General features: G+C 44.8%; 1 protein-coding gene and 1 pseudogene across 6 annotated transcripts in view; one reads left to right on the forward strand and one right to left on the reverse strand.

Moving 5' to 3' along the window:
* Positions 1-21850, reverse strand: part of MNAT1 (MNAT1 component of CDK activating kinase) — a 207814-nt gene that overhangs the window by 17554 nt on the left and 168410 nt on the right. The window lies entirely within an intron of this gene.
* On the forward strand, positions 13073-13191 carry LOC133378494 (5S ribosomal RNA; annotated as a pseudogene).

The following is a 21850-nucleotide window of genomic DNA, read 5'->3' on the forward strand; positions in this document are numbered from 1 at the left end:
GAGCTCCTGTTCAGGAGATGGATAAGTCCTGGAACAGGGATGCAACCCATCTTGAATGGGATCCTCTTTTGAGAAATCAGGTTCACCATTTGGAGGTTCTCCTAGACCCAGCTTTACATCTGGCTGTGCCCAGGGCTACTTTTGCCCAGCTCAGACTGGTGCACCAACTGTGCCCATTCTTGGGAAGATCTGACCTGGCCATGGTGGCACATGCCTTGCAGATTTAATTATGCAGTGCACTTTATGCAAGGCTTTCTCTGAAGGGTCTCTGGAAACTTCAGTCCTCCACAATGCAGTAGCAAAAATGCTAGTGGGTGCTAACCCATGGGAGCATATTACGCCAATCTTGTTCCACCAATCTTACACCACCGACTGTGATTATTTCCTGGCACACTTCAAAGGGTTGGTGATTAAAGATAAATCCCTACATGGCTCAGGCCCAGGATATCTTAGGGGCTGTTCCTTCCCACACCAACGTGTCTGCTCCCTAAGATCTATTGTGGAGGCTCTTCTCTTTTTTTTTTACAATAATTTTTATTCAAATTTTCATAAAACATAGAAAACAAAATCATAAAACATTCAAAGACAAAAAACAAAACAAAACAAAAATGATTAAACAAAAAAAAATGTTGACTTCCCATTTGTCACATATCAAATCAGTTATAGGTCTACAATATATAACAATCCTGTCTCTTAAATCATATTATAAAATTACTTTCCTCCAGTAGTTATCTTAATTAATCATCAAATCTCATAAACATTACTTTATTCTTTCCACAAAAAGTCAAAGAGAGGTTTCAATTCTTTAAGAAATATATCTATCAATTTTTCTCCAAATAAACATGTCAATCCATCTCGTTAATAATTATAATAATCTTATTGTCATAACCATAGTCCAAATAAACATTTCGATTAATCCATCTCATCAGAATCTGTTAGGTCCAATAATTTCAATAGCCATTATTCCATTATCCCTATTAGTTCCATCTTCCATCTTCAATAGTCCTGTTAAGTCCAGTAATTTCAGTGTCCAATCTTCCATTATCAGTATTCCATAATAATCTTGCTGTTGTAGCCATAGTCATATAATAAGAGTCTGATGGGAATTTCCTCTATCCCAAATATTTTCTTGCCATCCATTCTGAATAAGTTGCTGAAATACTGTTGTAAAGTCATATCTGTGTTCTTCTTTTTTACAAAATGCACTGGCTCATCTCTTAAGAGTTTTTCCATTGTCACATGGCTGCAGTTAATTCCATAGATTTTCTCTATATCAAGCTCCATCACATCATTCCAGTCCAGAAGATTATCCAAGCCATTGATAACTTTATCTCTAATATCTTCATTAATTTCTTCAAAGATAACGTTAAATTCCAAACAGTAGATTTTATTTCTAAAATCCATAAACTCCAGATCTTTTTCCAATTCCACATTTGTTCCAATCTCCAGGGCTTGTATCTTCCCTTTATTTTTTCTTTTCTCATCTCTGATCTCATTCTCCTCTCTCACAGGATCCCCTATTTCTTTAAGCTCCTGCGTCATTTTGCTCAGTTCAATTTTCAGCTCCTTACTACCCTGTCGCAGGGTTTGTTTCGTTATCTCAATCTCATCCATTATTTTCTGAAACATAGTTACTTCCAGATTCTCAGCCACTTTCTTGATTGCCATTTTTAAAACCACGAAAACAAAGCAAAACAAAAATAAAGAAGAACCACTTCTTATTTCAGCAACAATTGGGTTAATATTCCAGGCTTGATGACATCACAGTATAAACAGAGCAACCTACCTTATCTCTCTATGTTCAAGAATGCAAAACAAATTTAGTTCCCAGCATCAAAACAGTTAGTGGCGTCGTGAAGAAGCAGATTCGTCAAAATAAAATAGACCAAAAAGAGAATAGTCCCAGACAATATAATATTCCTCGGAATAGAAATCAGGAATAGAAATCCCTCTTCTGTTTATTATCTTTAGAATGCACTTCCAGGACAGCTTTTTGCGACAGAAACAGAGATAAGCTGTTAATTTCGTGAATAACAGAGAAGAGTTATAGCTCACCCAGAAGTTTTCCAAAGCCGATCAATCTGACAAATCTCCTTTTGCTGCAACAATTTAAACCAAGTAAAAAAATAATAGAAAGAAGGGTGCTTGCCTGTTAGTCCGTTCTCTCTTTAAAGAAAAGATAAACGTATCGCTTATACAGATAGAGCTTGTTCGGAAGTCCGTCCGGCATTGTTGGCTGGACCTTATCTCATAAATTAATGAAATCCAGTCCTCCCAACAAAAACAGGCTTTTGAGGTTGATCTCTACGTTTCTCCCTGCCCGGGAGAAATTTCATCAGTCAAAAAAAAAATGTTCTGACTGATTTATATCTGAATAAGCTTCTTTTGAGGCGGGAGCCCGTCCCAAAAGCAGGCACAAGCGAAGTCACCCTTCCCGGAAGTCCTGTGGAGGCTCTTCTCTATGCCCCAACAATGGCCAAGGCATGGGGGTTTGTGATGCAGGAGAGCCCTTTCTCTGAGACGTGACTAGATTGTGGAACTTCTTGCCCTGGAAGGTCTATTTGGACCCCTCCTTGCTTTTAGCCACCTGGCTATCTCCTTTGTCAGGTTTGAAAAAAATCCAACATTAAGATGTAGAGGGAATGCTATGTGGGATCCCCACAGGGATTAATCTCTACCTCTGGAAATTTACTCAACAGTTGGTGATCATTTTAACAGAGATTAGAGTTTTGGTGCACACCATGAAAGGTTTGCAGTATTACTGCCCTTTCAAGAATTTTAGAATGTTTCCTCTTCGTCAACCAGTAATGTTTTCTTTTTTGCTTCAATCTCTTCCGTTGTTATTTAATGAAGTAGGTTGTTTCCTATGGAAACATGCCATTTTATAATAAAAAGCTGCTAGTTAGTCTCGAGGTGTCATTGAATATCTTACTAGCCTTTTATAACAGGGCTTTCATATTCTATTAACATTACACAGTTACTCAGCTCAGTAAAGCTATCTCAGTAGTGGGTCTACCTCTACACGTGAGAGCCCTGCTCTGCAGCTGATTTTATTTTTTAAAAGGGGGGATGATATTCTGAGTTGAGCAATGTCTCAAGGGTCAGAATCGGCTCCCTCCTCTGACTTGCTGCTATGTGAACTGAGACGCAGGAGGCAAAGGGCTCTTCACCCCATTCCTCCTCAGTGAACTGGGGCCTCAGCAGAGCAGTCCCCCTGACTATGCAGTTTAACTGAGTGCCCTACGATAGGGTAAAAGGGCGGGATAGAAATATTTTAAATAAATAAACTCATTCACCAGTCCTCATCTTGGCTCTGTGAGAGATCAACAGGGGTGCCCAAAAGGGAGAACTGGGCCAACTCGGTTGCCATTTTATGCTAGGAAGGAAATAATTACAAGCGCCCATTCCCTATGTCAGGGTTGGGGAACCAGCAGCCCTCCAGATATTTGCTGGACTACAACTCCTATCATTCCTAACCACTGCACAGGGGTGCAGCCATCCAGGGACGCACGGGGTCGTAGACCCGTTACTTTTTTGGGAGCAGGGTCCCATCTAGGTCCCTGTGTATGAGCCAAAGCCAATCAGCATGAAAAGGGAGTATGTTATTCATTGAGAAGAGTCCTTGTCCTTTCATGCTGATTGGAGCAAATCAGAAAGAAAAGAGGTGAACCAGCCACTCAGAAGACTCTTCTCAGTAGCTAACACACAGTCTCTCATGCTGATTGGCTCATGAGATGACAAGGAGAACAAGGGAGACAAGGGAAAATGGAAAAGGGAGTGGCTGTGAGGGGTGCGTGTCATGACTATCATTAAGGGACCCTGCACTTCTGAATTTGTCCTGACACTACTGCCACTGGAACACTGACTGGGGCTGATGGGAGCTAGAGTCCAACAACATCTGGAAGGCCATAGGTTCCCCCACTCCTACGCTATGTCTTGGTTTGGGAGAAAGTCGCTGGAAGTGAATAAAAGGAGGGGACGTCTTGAGAGCAGCAGGTATCCTGCAGGCCAGATGGGAAGCTCTTGAAGACCCGATTCCCACCCCCACCCCGCTGTCAGTTGCTTATCTCTATCTTCAAGTGTTATCCAGTCATAAGTGGACAACATTGTCTCAGCCCAGAAACCCCCCCCACTACACACACCAGTATCCCAAACGAACACTAGCTGTCACAGTCCCACTGCAAAGCACCCAGATTACAACTTGCTGTTTTACTTCATCCCATCTTCATCCAACTTACTCCTGGGAAGCTTGTATTATTCCATCTCTCCTCTTGGCACCTCAAGCATAAACTTGCAACTCACCCACAGCCTTTTTTTATACGCTGTCCTGAGAAACCTGAAACAGCTGCGGCGCTAGCTGGAGAGAACGGGACCACCAGTAAAATAGCTCAACAGTTGCATCCTCTAATTTACAACGGTTTCCATAAAGGGTACTTAAAGGAAGCCAGCCTTTATAGGGCAGATGTCATAAATAGATTGGACCCACCAATGTTGCAAAGGTGTTTTTTTTAAAAAAAAGAAATTGATTAATTACAGTTTTCCAAACGCCTGTGTCTTGCACCTAATATCAGAATTGGCAGACGTGAGCACTTTCTCACCTGGTTATTTCTGTGAAGATGCTAAGTGGACAGAACAGGGAGGACGCACACACAGTTTTCTGCCAAGGTCAGTTATGCGGCGGTGTCTTGGTGAAAAAAGCAGGAGGCGGCTCAAGCCCTACACTTGCCAAGGCACATAAAGACCTCTGCCCTTGCTGCCAAGGAACATAGGCAGTTGTCTCATGCTGTGTCAGACCATTAGCCTCTGTAGCTCAGTGCTGTCTTCACTGACTGGCAGAAGCTCTCCGCGGTTTCAGACAGGAGTATTTCCCAGCCCTGTCTGGAGATGCCGGGGATTGAATCTCGGACCTTCTCCGTGCAAAGCAGATGCTGTACCACGAGCTGTGGCCCTTCCCCAACAGAAACTCATCCCATCCCTCTTCTGCAGTGCTTATTCTGTACAGAGACGGGGGGGCATGGCACACTCTCCCTTGCTGGAGGGCTTGAAACAGGCTGGATAACCATCCTTAAGCAGGGGGCCGAAGTGGGTGGCGTCCAAGGCCCTCTCCAGCTGTTACAATTCTACAAACTTACACTCGATTAATTGGAAATCTGGGACTTATAGTTTGGTGAGGGTGAGCCACCAGCTACTATTCCCATTATCCTTTGGTAGAAGCCATTCAAGGAGAGAGGGCAAAGGGGGTTCTAGGACAGAATAGGGACAAGAGAAGAGGCGTGACCACTGGGGAGAGGGAGATGAGTGGTTAGGGCTTTGCCAACCTGGAGTCTCTAAATGTTTGGGAAGACGACTTCCATCACGGAGTCCAAAACGGCTGAAAGCCGCCAGGTGGGCAAAGGCTGAGCTAGAGGGTTAAGGAAAAGCTTCTGCTCTAAACACAGCTACAAGAAAAGCAGGAATCTGCTCTAAAATCTGCTTAAATCTGCAATCAGCTTAAAGTAGAATTCAGACGTAGGGGGGGGAGAGATGGCAGAAAAAAGATGTAGGGGCCACCCTCCTCTTTACATCACTGGATTTTCCCCGTCTATGACAAAAATTGAGCTGAACTAATCCTTGGTCCAGTGTGCCTGGGGAGGCTTGGACTGTTCTTTTCTTGACTGGGCAAGGCCCCACCATTCCCAAGAATGAACTCAAGGGCCATAGCTCATTGGCAGAACACCTGCGCTGCATGCAGAAGGCCCCACATCCAATCCCAGGCATCCTCAGTTAAATGGATCAGGTACAGGTGCTGGGAAAGCCCCCTTTCAGCCCAAGACCCTGGAGAGCCCCTGTCAGTTAGAAGATACAAGACTAGGCTGGATGGAGCCTGGCCTGATGGGAGGCAGCTTCTCAGAGTCCGGCCTTTGACTAGCCACATCCTGCAGTAGTACTTCTCATTCTTATGTGTGAAGCACATTCCCCATCACCCGGGCTTCAACCAGACGGTCTTCAAATAGAGGATGTCTTCTGTAAAGTAGGAAACAAGGCCACCCTTACCTCTAGAGGAGTCCAACTCTGTGTTTCTTCATGAGGCCTACTACTCTGGGCTGGTCTTCAAGATCAGATAATTCTACCATGTCGCTCTGCATCAAATATTGAATGAATACTCCAAACAATACTCCACTCATGCCAAATTATATGCCCTCGCTGGAGGCTTGGAAGGCTACAGCAGTGAATCACACAGAGATACAATGGACAACCTCCTCAGTGGATAGCACTCTGGCTTCATGGGCACCTTCCATTAATTTATTGCCCATGACCATACTAACAGGGCTTTCGGAGTAGTACACTAGCTTGCTTTTAGCCCATAATTTGGGAATTATAAGAACGACAGACTTTAAGCAATTGACCGGTTAGATTTATCAATGAAAAATATTGTTATTGGCTAAAGAGTTGCTTATTTTAATAGGATCTATCTATCTATCTATCTATCTATCTATCTATCTATCTATCTATCTATCTATCTATCTATCTATCTATCTATCTATCTATCTATCATGAATAAATAAATTTGTATGCTACTAGTTTGTTAAAAAATCAAAGCAGTTTACAAGTTAAAAATACAGTAAAAACAATAAAAATACAATAAAAGCAAAGGCCAACTATTGCAAAAAGACATCATCTTGTTTACATAAGTCTGGCAGAACAGAAAGGTTTTCAGCAGGTGTCTAAAAGTTAAAACAGAAAGCACCTGCTGAATCTCTGTTGGCAAAGCATGCCAGAGAACTGGGCCAATGAAACTGAAGGCTCGATTTCATGTCAATATTAAATGTGCCTTGCCACCTTGGGGGATGACCAGCGCCACTCCTGCAGATGATCTGTGATCGAGCTGGGATATAAGGGTTCAGGCGGTCCCTAAGATACCCTGCACCTAAGTTGTTCAGGGCTTTGTGTATTAATTCAAGGACCTTGAACCTGGCTAGGAAGTGGATGGGCAGACAGTGCAGATGTTTTAACAGTGCTGTCACATGTTGGCAGTGTGCTCCCATCAGCAGTCTGGCCACGACATTTTGCACCAACTGGAGCTTCTGAACCAGGGGCAAGGGCAGCCCCATGTAGAGAGCATTGCAGTAATCCAGCGTCAAGGTTACCAATGCATGGACTACAGAGGTCAGGCTATCCCTGTCCAGGAATGGCCATAGCTGACGAACCAGACAAAGTTGGCAAAAGGCAATCCTAGGCACAGAAGATACTTGGGCCTCTAGTGACGACGATGAATCCAGGAGTACCCCTAGGCTACAGACCTAGTCCTTTGCCAAGAGGTGTTGGTGACTGGTCTGTAGTTGTTACATTCCACTGGGTCCAGTGTAGGCTTTTAAAGAGGTGAACACACAGCCTCCTCTTTAAGGGCAGCGGGCATCACACCATCATGCGTTTACTACCCCTGTGACCCATTCAGTCACCCCACTCCGGCTACCTTTAATTAGCCAGGATGGACAAGGATCTAATGAGCAGGTGGTTGGGCGCATCACTTTATCAGGCCGCATTAACTGTAATTGATCCCACAACACTGGGTCGACATTACATTGGACACCTCAGCTGGAACACAGGAGGCTGCCTTATACTGAGGGAGACTCATTGGTCTATCTAGCTCAGTATTATCTACACCAAGAAGGGAATCTAAGGTAATAAAATGGTGCGTGTGTGTGTGAGAGAGAGAGTGAGAGAGAGAGAATCTAAAATCAAAGAAAAAATATGCTCACTGAGTTGGGTTCAATGGTGTCCCCTTGCACTGACAGAAGGCTCTTTGATTTGTTGAGGCTTCCGTCAGCAGAATGCGAATGCAGCCAATTTTTGCTGATGTCTCTTCCCACCTTCCAGGCCTCCACACCATCTCCCACACTGTTCCTGAGGGTCCCCCAGCCCTCCAGAGCAGATTTGGGGGGCACACCAGAGGTGGGGGGGAGGGAAATCAGTGGAAACCACTGAAGGAAGCCTCCACGTATCAGAAAGCCTTTTTGTCAGTGCATGATACAATCTTCTGCCTCCAAACTATTGGTTTTTTCCAGATGCCTATTAATGCAGATTTAAATTGGTTAAGACTCATACTAGGATGTCTGTAACCGGGTGACAGCTCTAGGAACTACAGTTTGTAAGGGTGGAGAAATAGTCACTGATAATGCAAAACTGAGGGAAGTTCTTCAGAGCATGGATTCAGGATAACTGATCAGCAGCCAGAAATGCTATCTGATAGCTTTTCGTTTATCTCGCTGCAGGGCCCAGACATGGCACTGAGACTGCAAAGTCGCTCTTCCTGGGGACGAGGGCAGGAATCTCTGTCCTATCCTATGCTCACTTGGGCAGCCTCCAACTGTGTGCCTTCTTCAGGTGGACCATCTCTGGCACACCGTACATCTGCAAGTGTTTCGTATGCAGATGTTTCCCTTCTCAGAATCTGCTGTCCAGATGTCTCACAGGCAGCACGGGGAGATAAGAGTCATTCACCAGTTGTTTGACAGGAGGAGAGAAAGTTGTTCCGCCACTGGCTCCCTGATTTAACCTCAGCATCACAAAGTGTGTGTGTGGAGGGGAGACAGTAAGGCAGCACTTTAAAGGAGGAGATTTTTAAAAATCGATAGTCAAATACAAATATATCCTCCCTCCCCACACCCTTTAAATTTGCAACCTGCCCTCTTGTGAGCTTGGGGTGGGTTATTGTGACTCAGAGAAGATACATAACATGTATCCAGAAAAAATCCTAAAATTGGCTTAATCCTGGACTTCAGTAGCCAACCGAAAACAACAAAAAGCCTTACAACACTTCCAAGTAACGTTCAGTCTGCAGAAAGGGTGCTCTGCAACCATCAGCATCATTTAATAGAGTGCCATCAGTACACATTAGGGGTGGGCGGAAGGTAAATCGGGATCTACTGATAAATCCAGTGGTGGCTGGTGCCCATTGGGACTGGCAGGGCGGAAGTCGGGGTGACCAAGAGCAGGTAGAGCCAGAGCCAAAGACAGCCTGGGACAACTCACTCTAGTCCTGATCCCAACCTCCTCCCTGCAGAGGTCCGTAAGGGCAACACCGAGGCTATGGGAGCGGGAGCCCAGCAGCCAATATTATTATTTATCAAAATATTTATAAGCTGCACTTTTCATATAAGAGAGCCAGTGTGGTGTAGTGGTTAAGGTGTTGGACTACGACCTGGGAGACCAGGGTTGGAATCCCCACACAGCCATGAAGCTCACTGGGTGACCTTGGGCCAGTCACTGCCTCTCAGCCTCAGAGGAAGGCAATAGTAAACCCCCTCTGAATACCACTTACCATGAAAACCCCATTCATAGGGTCGCCCATAAGTCGGAATCGACCTGAAGGCAGTCCATTTCATTTTTTTATATATATATAAAAATATATCCAGGTGGCATTACAACATACGAAAACACCAATAAAAAAGCATTAAAAACAACAATAAAAGCATCGCCAAATACTGCATTGGTTGGAAGGGGGGGAAATCATGCTAAAGGGCCTGTCTAAAAAGCTACGTTTTCAGGAGACACCTGAAAGAGAGAAGGGATGGTTCCTGCTGAACCTTTGTTGGTAGGGTGTTCCACAGAGCAGGGCCTGCCACACTGAAGGCTCGGTGGAGGCCAACTGAACCTCAGGAGCATGAGGAACCACTAAGTGATCTAGATGGAGCAGAGGGCGTCCTTAAGGTTGAGTTGACTATAGAGTTGCCTGAGGAAAGAACCATGTGGCCAAAGCAGCCCTGTCCTCTTGGCCTGGTGGACATTGTCACCTGCTTCCAGGTTGGATCGGGGAAGAGAGTGGTTCTGGGGAGGGATCATTCTTTGCCAAGGCCCCGACAGCCAGACCCCCGCCCCCCAAAAGTGCCCCATCAGAAGATCTCAGTGATACAGGTGGAACCTAGGGAGTCAGGCGGTCCTTAAGGTACTTTGGCCCCAAGATGTTTAGGGCTTTGTGAATTAACGTAAGCATCTTGAACCTGGACCATTACCCCCAGACTGGCTGCAAGCTGGGAGAGGCAGGAGAAACCTGGTTGAGAGCAGACTGAGGTGGGTGAGGCAATGCCCCATTCATCCTAACAGACCAGGCTCCACTAGGTAAATCTCTCGGTGATTTGCAGAACATCAGCAAGGGTTTCTGACTCCCGACTAACAGCAGTAACATCTAAAAGGCTTCCTCGCTACCCTAAATTAGGTGGCTGAATCAAAGAATGCTTGGGAGAGAACTATTTTGCACCTGGTTCCAGTTGAGGTTCTATTTTAAAAAATAAAGTAGATCCTGTGAGCCTGAAGTCTGCCCATCCTGACATACATGGCGCTTGATGGAATACCTTAAGCAAAACTATCCAAGCTCCTAGCCCCAAGGAGCTTATCCTCATCATAGCTTCGACAGCGAGGGCGGGAAAACAGCAAGGAGAGGAAAGGGGAACCTGAGAGAGAGGGGGAGAGAGAACATGAACAAGTGAAAGGATACTACTTAGGCTCCATTTCAGTTTGGAAGGAAAAGATGAGTTTGAGGAGGGCTCTGAAGAAAGAGAGGGGTGGGATTCCAGGCAGATGGAAGCTCAAATGAGAATGAACAGAGCCGTTTAAGAGAAGAGTGTTTGGGGCAGCAGAATATGATGGCACCAAAGATCACAGAGAGGGATTTAATCATGGGAAAGAACAGCAGGAAAGCAGAGGGGCTTCCTATCCATTTGAAGGGCAAGGACTTAGTGCTGGACATGGAAGGGATGGGCAGCAGTGGTAAGGGCCTGAAGCCATCTCACCACATATTTAAGAGATGTAAGCCTCCCCTTCTTAATTTTGGGTGTTTATTGCAGCAAGCCCTAGTGTGTCAGTGTTGTCACAGAAAGCGTAAAAAGCTTATATCAAAAAGTGTTTCTGGAACCAGGTGGGCGACTATGGACTTCTCAAGGAAAGAAATCAAAAGCACACAAGCTGAAGAATGCTGCAAAGGTTTGTTTGTTCATCTTCATAAGTGTGCCCAGAGAACCTGATGCCCATCCAACCAAGGCAATCCATGTGCAGCTCATCCTTCTAGAATAAGAACATAAAAGAAGAGCCTGCTGGATTAGGCCAGTGGCCCATCTAGTCCAGCACCTGGTTCTCACAGTGGCTAATCAGATGCCTATGGAAAGCCCAAAAGCACGACCTGAGCGCAAGATCACTCTCCCCTCCTGTAATTTCCAGCAACTGATACAGTGTAATACCTCAGTTAATGAATCTTCCAGGAACTAAACTTTTGAAGAAAGTGTTCTTTAAGGTGAAACTGACCAGCTTTGCTTTACTATGCTATGGATAAACTTTCAAGCCTGTGCCTTTGTTTTAAGGTGAAATTGATTACCCTATGTCTTTGCTTTGCCATCAATAAACTGACAAGCCTGTGCCTTTGCTTTAAGGTGAAACTGACAAGCTGGTGTCTGCTTTGCTATGGATAAACTTTGAAGCCTGTGTCTTTGCTATCAATAAACTGATGATAAGCCTGTGCCTTTGCTTTGCTAGGGTGAAACTGACAAGCCTGTGTGTTTGCTTTGCATTGAAGAAATCTCTTGCTTTTTCCCAGGGCTGTGGAGGGAAGGATTCAATACAATTCAGAGGAGAGGAGGGGAGAGGGGTGGGTGCATGGATGCTGGGTAGGCACCCTTTAAAGCCCCTCTTGAAGCTGCCCCAACCATCTACGAGCAGATGTAGGAACTTATCCCTATTGTTTTCATGTTATTCCTACCTCTGGTACCAAAGTTTCTGTAAAAGAAGTAATGTTCAGGAATGCATCTACTTTGTTAACTGGGGTATTATTGTATTTGGAAGCGTACTGCCCCCGACTATGGAGACAGAGCACAGCCAACATGGCTGGCAGCCACTGATAGCCTTATCCGCCATGAATTTGTCTAATTCTCTTTTAAAGCCATCCAAGTTAGTGGCCATCACCTCATCTTGTGGGAGCACATTTAACTATGCATTGTGTGAAGAAGTACTTTCTATTATCTGTCCTGAATCTTCCATCATTCAGCTCCATCACATGTCTGCGAGTTCTAGTGTTATGAGAGAGGGAGAAAAACTTGTCTCTACTTTCTCCATGTCATGCATAATTTTATACACTTCTATCATGTTGCCTCTTACTCACCTTTTTCTGTAAACTAAAAAGCCCCAAATGCTGCAACCCTTCCTCATTTGTAGATGGGTATACTCATAGGGTACTATGGAAGATACAAAATGGGTACTATGGAAGATACAGAACCTGGGCCCAGCATCCCAAGCTACACACACAGTGATGGGGTTGGACTTGATGACCTTATAGGCCCTTTTCAACTCTACTGTTCTATGATTCTATAATTCTATGATCTTGCTGGATCTAATAATCAAATGTATGGTGCCTCTCTTACATTATCGATCATGCATGTGTCTGGCATCATTAGCAATGGCCACTTCTATGCATGGAGGGATATTTGCACATCAGCCACCAAACCTTTATAGGACAATCTTTTATTACATTCCAGATATTTATCAGCAGAGTAGAGTAAACAAGCAGTGAACCTTTCTTATTCAGATTCAAATGGGATTTTAAAGTGAGCATTTGAGTTTGGATTCAGGACAAAACCATTCTGAATTTTGGAGACACAAATAACTTTTTTTTAAAAAAAAAGTCACTTTTCAGGATCAAGATCCTTTCAAAGCAGCTCACAATATATATATTTCTAAACAAAATACGGTAAAATGTCTACATCACCAATCCAGTCATGAAAACCACATACAAATTAAGACACTTTTAAATAATAAAAAAAAACCTAATTCCAGCCAGTTGGCATCATCAGATTGATTTTTCTAAAAAGCAAGTTTAAGTTAAATTGAAGTTTAGATTAAAATAATATTGACAGAAAATTAATTTCCATAGCTATCTACCAGTATATTTGTTGAACATTATGTATGCTCATGTTCAACAAATACAGCTAAGGCCTCAAGTCCCACTATGGGATATAAGAGCACCTGCCACTGACTAAATTACACAGCCTGGCCCCAATTCAAAGTAAGTCAGTGTCACATTTGTTGAAATAAATGAAAATTTAGCTCAAATAACGGCCATACTACCCTGAACACACCCGATCTCATCTGTTCTTGGAAGCTAAGCAGGGTCAGGTGTGGTTAGTACTTGGATGGGAGACCACCTGGGAATACCAGGTGCCATAGGCTTAGAGGAAGGCAATGGTAAACCACCTCTTAAAGATTCATAGGGTCACCTAAGTCGTAATCAACTTGAAGGCATATAACAACAACAACATTAGCTGAATTAGGATCAAAAAGGCTTGATAGTAGAGTGGTGGAGTTTCTCTTCCCTGTCCTCAGGAGATCCGCCCACTGATGGTCCCCTCCACTACATACTCCCACCATCCACTCACATGTTGATGTTTCTATTCTGTTCTACCTCCCCCACCTTCCTTGCTAAAAGAAGAGGAAAAACAGCCCAGATTCTGCAAAGATTTCATTAACTGGGTTCATATAAAGCCTGGGAAGATAGATTACAGAAACCACCACTCTGCTCTTAAACACAGGTACCTGGATGCAAGTCAAATGGATTTCAATAGAACATACTTCCAAGCAGCTTGCTTTAGGCTTGCACCCCAGAGACACGCATAAAAGTATTGATTTGCATTATTTAAGTTGAAAGTAGAATTTGAGTTTCTTTGAGTCACAGGCTCCCTTAGCCCACAATCCATGTGCTGCGATTTTAACATGCAGGGAGTGCCAACTATATGCTAACTTTGCACTTCTCTCCATACTTTCTTTTTTTTAAGGGACTGGAGTTTTCAACAGGTGCAAATACACCCTGCTGAGAAAGGCCTGGGTTACGCTGGGTAACAAATGCTTCTTTAATTTCTTTCTTTTTTAACAGTCACTGATGTCTAACAGTCACTAACTTTTTTAACAGTCGCTAACACTCTTAGATTACAGGAGTGACCTCATCCCTCTACGCATTCCGCATGCCACTGTTTGGCCATACAACAAGGACGGCTCCAACTAGGTCCTTGCGACAAAAGAAAGTGCAATGTTCCACCCGGCATGCACAAGGGAATCTGTTTCCCTGCTTACCAACCCCAGAAGCACAAGTTACTGCCTGCTTCCAGAAATGGCAAACTGGCTCACTAGGGGCCTCCTTTCAGTCCACGTTGCTTCCGCCCACCCTGGCTTAGCTAGAGGCATTCTGGAAGGACCCTGGCACCTGGCCTCGCATTTGTCATTCTCCTGAGGTCATCGGCCAGCTGTCTGTCCTCTCAACACCCTGCTCTGCCAAAACAGCCCGCACATTTTTTGCTGCGCTTGGGTTTCCAGGTCCGAAACCCTCCAGATAGAACAAATCAATCATCTCTCCGCAGAAACAACTGCAAGTAAGCATTTTCACATCTTTGAGCGGCTCCTCCGCCTGGCAAGGACACTGCAGTCAGTCCCTGAGCTGGAATCCAGCAAACACACTCGTGCTGCATGATGGGGATAGATTACACACTTGACAACCGCAAAGCTAAGGCTACATTTAGGCCATGGCTAAATCAGGCTTCGCGTGCATTTCGCTCTGCATGGGAGTAGAGGGGAAGAGCGAACATGAGGGACACGTCTTCATTCTCATTGGCTCTCTCTTTGCTTTCCTCTCCTCCTCAAGTACACGACTAGGTGGAATTTGAAGGCCTGGATTTCTCATCAGACAGCACTCCGCCTCTGTTGAGTAGGACACTCAAGAATGCAGGCAGTCACAGGTGTATTCCACAAGCCACTTAACTTTGACATCCTTCTGAAGCAGTCTCATAGACTTCAGTGGGAATGAAATGGAGAAAAGAGGTTGTGGATCCTGTCAGCAAAGCAGAGTGCTTCGACTTCGATCTTCTTGAACCGATTGGCTAGAATCATTTCCTGCCAAATGGTGAAAAGTGTCATTACAATACATCATTGGCTTCTGGATCCAAAGTTAGTGGTGGTTCCCCTGAAGAACCACCAAGGTAGTGTTGGACTTAGACCAGGAAAACTTGATTCCAATCCCCCATGGGCAAATCATCACCTCTCCATGAGCCAGCCTAACCTACCTCACAGGGTCATTGTGAAGATCAAATGGGACAGCCTGCACTTACGGCATCTTGAGTTCCAAGGACAGAGGCAAAAATAATAGTACTGTTAATAAACAGAACTACCCCAGAAATAGTCTAAGACTGGGAGAACTAGCAATTGCAATCCACAATACAAAGCAGAATGCACCAATTCCCTTCAGATCTACAAATTGTCCTGCTGGAATTAAGCTCCCTTGCTTCCAATTCCCTAATATCTCAAAGTGCTTTATAAACCTCTCTCCTTGCGTGGCACTGAATCCACCCTGGTGAATCTCGTAGTGCTAAACTCAGTGAGAAAGACTCTGGGGCAAAAACCAGCTAGAACTACTCTGAAGCAAGGAACTGGCCACATGGAGTTCAGGATGCTGAATGGATCTGCATACATAATGTATCTCAGTCATATATAATGCAACAGATTTGCATGCCTGAATCTGATCACAATAACTCACACACTCCCCAGCAGTTGAATTGCACTGATGTAAATTTGCCCCACAAATTAAAAGAAACTTGAACACTTGCCATGCAAGTTGGTATTGCCAGTTTGATATTGTACTATTTTGTTTCAGCTGCTGGGCAGGTAGCTGAGTATAGGCTGCCCGTGACAGATAACCCGAGTCCAGAACCCCAGGCGAGTCACCTTGGTCACTTGCCCTTAAAGCCAGCCCAGAATACAAGTATTGTGAGCTCAGTGGCCGGTAACATCAGCATGGGTGAGTTTATTTAACAAGCCCATTTTAACACATAAAGTGGGCTTATGTAGCTCACAGGGCTTCAAGATGAGCAGCCAAGGAGCAAAATCACTTTGCTTTTTTAAAAAAAGAGAGATTTAGGGCAGGGGGGAGGGCGAGAGAGAGAACTGCCCATTTGAACTTGCTGTCTCCTTTTTGTCAACATATTATAAGTGCAATTATTCTTTGGCTTCTGTTGGGCCAAATGCTGGGCCTGTTTTTCCTGTTTGTTACAAAATCTGTACATAACTCAGTCATTTTATTATCCCACTCCATCGCGCTGTGATAGCATTTCCAGAGAAAGACAGTAAAAAACAATTAAGAAAGGGAAAAAGCAGACAAACAGAGGAGGAGTTGCACTTCCTTTTAGAATGAAGACGACAATGCATGAGAACATTAGGGAAAGGGTTTTTGTTTTGCTCTTTTGAATTCAGAACAAAAACACTGTTTGCAGGCGATATGGTACCGAGGGACTAACACGATTTCCTGAAGCCAGCGGAGTCAAGCCATCAAGACTGAAGCAGGCAGATCTCTATTTGTGAGGTTGCATCTGGGGGGGGGGGAAGTGCTAAGAGCGTTGTTTTGCAGAAAGAGCATTTCTCATCTGCTAGAATTCTTCATGGTTGTAAGAACACAACTGTGAGCTACCCATTACGAACTGCAGCCCCAACAACAAAACCATCTTGGGGTAAACAACAAAAACAAAATAGAGATACAAAAATAAAACACTTAAAAAAACCAGACAACCTTTCCCTCTGAGAAAAAAAGCTGCACTGTCTAGCAGGTGAAAAACACCAAAGAGGATTGTTGGGATAGAGCCAGCCCAATCAATGACCAAATGGAACATTTGTCCCTGGCACCAGGTACTAGAGGGGGAGTCGGCCAAGTGCTTCAGGTTTAGTGCCTGTCTAACCTGTAGGTTCCCCCCACAGCTGACTTAGCACTCTTCGCTAAACTGGAAAAATGCACTAAAAGAAAGAGGCATCAATTAACATGTGGATGTCACACACTCTTCTGTGGGAGGATGGACCACCTGTGCTAGCCTCCAATCTGCCATCCAGACTAGCAGGACTCATCGCCAATCTCATCCGGAAAGTGCCTGGAAAAGCCTCGGTCAGGAAACAGGCTGAGAGCCAACCTACACAATTAGCAAATGTACATAACATACCTACAAGCCCGCAGGTGGAAGAATCAAGTGCTTGTATGCCCCCTAACATGAACAATGCCCTGCACATACAAAAGCTCTAAATTAGGCATATGTAGGGAATTTCTTTTTATATGGAGTATTTATTATTTATTTACAAAAATATTTGTATACCGCTATTTCATTAAAACATCAAAGCAGTTTACAACACATTAAAAAACACAGAATAAAAAAAACCATTAAAAATACAATAAATACAAAGGTCTACTGTTATGAAAAAAACATCTTCTTAATTGCCTGCCTGCATAAGCCTGGCAGAACAGAAAGGTTTTCAGCAGACGCTTAAAAGCTAAAACAGAAGGCGCCTGCTGAATCTCTGTTGGCAGAGCATTCCAGAGAACTGGGCTGATCACACTGAAGGCTTGGTTTTGTGTCGATGTTAAATGAGCCTCGCCAACTCGGGGGATGACCAAAGCCGCTCCTGCAGACGAGCTCAGTTTGAATATTCAACAACCCATCTGCAGCTTCAAGTGATACCATCTGGCCAGTGAGGCTCCTGATCATGTGTGTGTGCCAGCTCTTAGGCTTGGTGGGTTTAGGGAACAAGGAAGCTGGAGACCTTCTCTGATCTCCAGCAAGGGAAGCAAAAGCCCAGGCAGAAGACAAGAGGAGAGCAGAGCTCTGATGTTGTTTCAGCAACAGCTGACCTTAGACTGAGTCTGTCCAAATTGCAAGCTCCACCTTCCCAAAAGGAGCTTTTTCTGTTAAAGGGACCCACCCAGCAGCCTTTTACTCCCATGGTGCGGCGGAGACATTGGTTGTCCTGGGGCTTCCGCCACAGAGTCCTTTGAGACATGAGACGGCAATACGATATTCTTGGCTTGCACTGGCACCATGGGCTCATCCTGTGGGCGTGGCTTCTGCAGCTGGCCCTTCATGAAATTCCCCTTCTGATTCAGAGTCCTTGTTCTCTTTCCTGGCGAATGGGAATCTGAGTCCAAGGTCATGACACTTGGGTTACCTGTAATAATTGCAGTGTGCCTCTCTCTTATGTGGCCTCATTAAAATAAAGGTGTTTCCAGACAGGATTTTATTGTGGAATCGGTGGCGCCTGTTCACATAAACCTTCTGCAGCCTCTACATGATGTCATGGTCATCAAATTCCAGCCCAGACTTTTTTTTTTTTTTACATTTAATCCAGTTTCCACCTTACTGCAGAAAATCCAGTAAGTGAAAATAGCCTGTTATACATCTGCAATCACTGCTGGTGTGGAAGCTTGTTAGTGCATTGGAGGGTGGGATGTTTGTAATGTTTGGATGGCGGGTCTCTGTCACTACACTCCTACTTCCATTTGCTCCTCACCCGAGCACTACCTAGCCATTTGGTTCCCAGCAGTCCCCAATACCAATCAAAGGACACCTATTTCCACATGCTGAAGGTATGCCCAGTTTGGAGGAGCTATTCACTCAAGATCTCCACACAGTTAAATTTACCTTACAGTACATACATTAGGGTTAAAAAAAAAGTAATAGGTCTTAATGGAAGACCTCTTTGCCTCTCTTGTGCACATAAGAAGTGCCTGCAGGAACAAGCCAGTGGCCCATCTAGTCTAGCACGGTAACCAACCTGATGCCCCTATGGGAAGCCCACAAACAGGACCTGAGTGCAACAGCACTCTCCCCTCCCGTGGTTCCCAGCAACTGGTATTCGGAAGCAAACCGCCTCTGACCACAGAGGCAGTGCACAGCCATCATGGCTAGTAGCCACAGATGTAGCCTTATCCTTCACTTATTTATTTATTTATTTATTATTTGATTGATTGATTGATTGATTGATATCCTGCCCTTCCTCCCAGCAGGAGCCCAGGGCAGCAAACAAAAGCACTAAAAACATCATAAAAACAGACTTTAAAATACATTAAAACAAAAATCTTTAAAAACATTTTATTAAAAAAGCTTTCATGACATCTTTAAAATAAAAAGGTTCAAAACATATTGTTTAAAAAAATGTTTAAAAACATATTTAAAAAGCAATTCCAACACAGATACAGACTGGGATAAGGTCTCAAAAGGCTTTTTGAAAGAGGAAGGTCTTCAATAGGAGCAAAAAGATAACAGAGATGGCGCCTGTTTCATATTTAAGGGAATTCCACAGCAAATTCCACATTACATTAATACATGTAAAGATGTATTTCTGCAAGCCTTGTATGTCAGGTAGACATCATTTTTGTACAAGATCTTAGTATTATTTTTGTTAATGGAAAATGGATATTCCCGCCCACCCGCCGCTCACAAAAGCACAAGCCTCCATTCTGCCTACTGTGAAACATTCTTTTTTTTAAAAAAGGTGTCCATGCACCTATACAGAAATAACCTGTATGCATGAGCAGAATGGGAAGAAAGTGGTAGAGGGCAAGTGAGGAGTGACTAGGGCGTGCACACACCCCACGGCTCAGACACCTTCCACCAAGCTTCACCCACTGCTGTGCACAGCAAGCAGCAGAAAATTGCAATGAAGATCCATGACTGAAGAGCAGGAGTGTGTGGAAGTCAACATGTCAAACACACACACAGAGAGAAAGACAAAAACAGCCCCTGACTAGCTGATGGTGCCTGAAGACTTGTCCGCAGCAGCCAGGAGTGGAAATGGGGAAAAGAGAAGGGAGAAGTTGGAATCACTGGATTTTCTCCAGCCCATGAACAGGTTGATCCCAGAAAGGAGGAAGGAGTCCCCGGGGAGGAGGGAAATGCAAGGCTGCGACCCTGCGGAGGTTGCCCAAAGGCCGGCAGTGGCACACTTGGCCCCATGTGGGTTAAAGACCGCCGAGCGGGCCCTAGGCTTATTGAAATGGCTTGCTGTAGGCCTTCTGAAGGCACACAAGTACCTACCCAAGCACTAGGTGGCAGGAGGATCTGTCTCATGAGGGCCACCTACAAACAGACACACATGTCCTCAGGCAGATGTCACATGCACAGGGAAGGTTAAGGAGCCAGAGGCCAGGCAGGAAAGGCCACTTTTGACCTATTGCCTCTTTCTGTTTTCAGTCTGTTCCCTTCGATTTCAACAGTAATGCAGCCCTCCAGGGGGGCGCTATTCAATGTGTAATGCACAGGAACTACTGGGATTAAAAACAATAAGTGGCCAAGTGGCCAAGTTTGCTGACGACACTAAATTGTTCAGGGTTGTTAAAACAAAAAGGGATTGCGAAGAGCTCCAAAAAGACCTCTCCAAACTGAGTGAATGGGCAGAAAAATGGCAAATGCAATTCAATATAAACAAGTGTAAAATTATGCATATTGGAGCAAAAGATCTTAATTTCACATATACGCTCATGGGGTCTGAACTGGCGGTGACCGACCAGGAGAGAGACCTCGGGGTTGTAGTGGACAGCACAATGAAAATGTCGACCCAGTGTGCGGCAGCTGTGAAAAAGGCAAACTGCATGCTAGCGATAATTAGGAAAGGTATTGAAAATAAAACAGCCGACATCATAATGCCGTTGTATAAATCTATGGTGCGGCCGCATTTGGAATACTGTGTACAGTTCTGGTTGCCTCATCTCAAAAAGGATATTCTAGAGTTGGAAAAGGTTCAGAAGAGGGCAACCAGAATGATCAAGGGGATGGAGCGACTCCCTTACGAGGAAAGGTTGCAGCATTTGGGGCTTTTTAGTTAAGAGAAAAGGCGGGTCAAAGGAGACATGATAGAAGTGTATCAAATTATGCATGGCATTGAGAAAGTGGATAGAGAAAAGTTTTTCTCCCTCTCTCATAATACTAGAACTCGTGGACATTCAAAGAAGCTGAATGTTGGAAGATTCAGGACAGATAAAAGGAAGTACTTCTTTACTCAGCGCATAGTTAAACTATGGAATTTGCTCCCACAAGATGCAGTAATGGCCACCAGCTTGGATGGCTTTAAAAGAAGATTAGACAAATTCATGGAGGACAGGGCTATCAATGGCTACTAGCTATGATGGCTGTGCTCTGCCACCCTAGTCAGAGGCAGCATGCTTCTGAAAACCAGTTGCCGGAAGCCTCAGGAGGGGAGAGTGTTCTTGCACTCGGGTCCTGCTTGTGGGCTTCCCCCAGGCACCTGGTTGGCCACTGTGAGAACAGGATGCTGGACTAGATGGGCTACTGGCCTGATCCAGCAGGCTCTTATGTTCTTAATATTGCCTTCATAACCACCTTTGCCCTTTTGTCTTCCTGCATGGCTAAAACTCAGCAACCTTCCACGCCTGTCCCCACAAGGTCCCGGCGAGACCACCTTTCCCCATGTTTCCCATTCCGACATTTAGGGCCCAATCTAGAGCATCGGTTTATTAGCACAACATGTGTGTGGTTCTTACCGTAAGAGCAAGACATCTTTCCTGAAAGTTAATATTTCTATCATCCCCAAGGAACTTGCATTATCCCAGCACTCAAACCACAATATAACGTTGCTGGAAAACTGAGGCTGTTCCCTCCAGCTGTCATAGGAACACAGTTATACCCATGTCAGACCATTGCTCCATCTAGCTCAGGACTCTTGACACTGACTGGCAGCTTCTCTCCAGGGATTCAGGCAGGGGTCTTCTCCAGCCCCACTTAGGGATGCTGAGGATCAGCGGTGGCTGGTGCCCATTGGGACTGGTGGGGCGGAAGGCAGGAAGCCCTACAGGAGGTGCAGCCAGAGCAATGAGGGGCGGAGCCAACTCATTCTGGTTTTGTCCTCATCCTCCTCCCTTCTGAGTTCTACAGGGGCAACACTGAAACTGGAGAGGAGGAAGCTGACAGCCAGTGCTGCCCCCTAGACTGGTTGTAAGGAAGAAGGCAGGCAGGTGGGGGCTGGCTGATGGCAGACTGAGTGTTGCGGGGCAGTGCCCCATATCCCCTAAGAGACC

The sequence above is a fragment of the Rhineura floridana genome, chromosome 2 (assembly GCF_030035675.1).
Source record: "Rhineura floridana isolate rRhiFlo1 chromosome 2, rRhiFlo1.hap2, whole genome shotgun sequence".
NCBI lineage: Eukaryota > Metazoa > Chordata > Lepidosauria > Squamata > Rhineuridae > Rhineura > Rhineura floridana.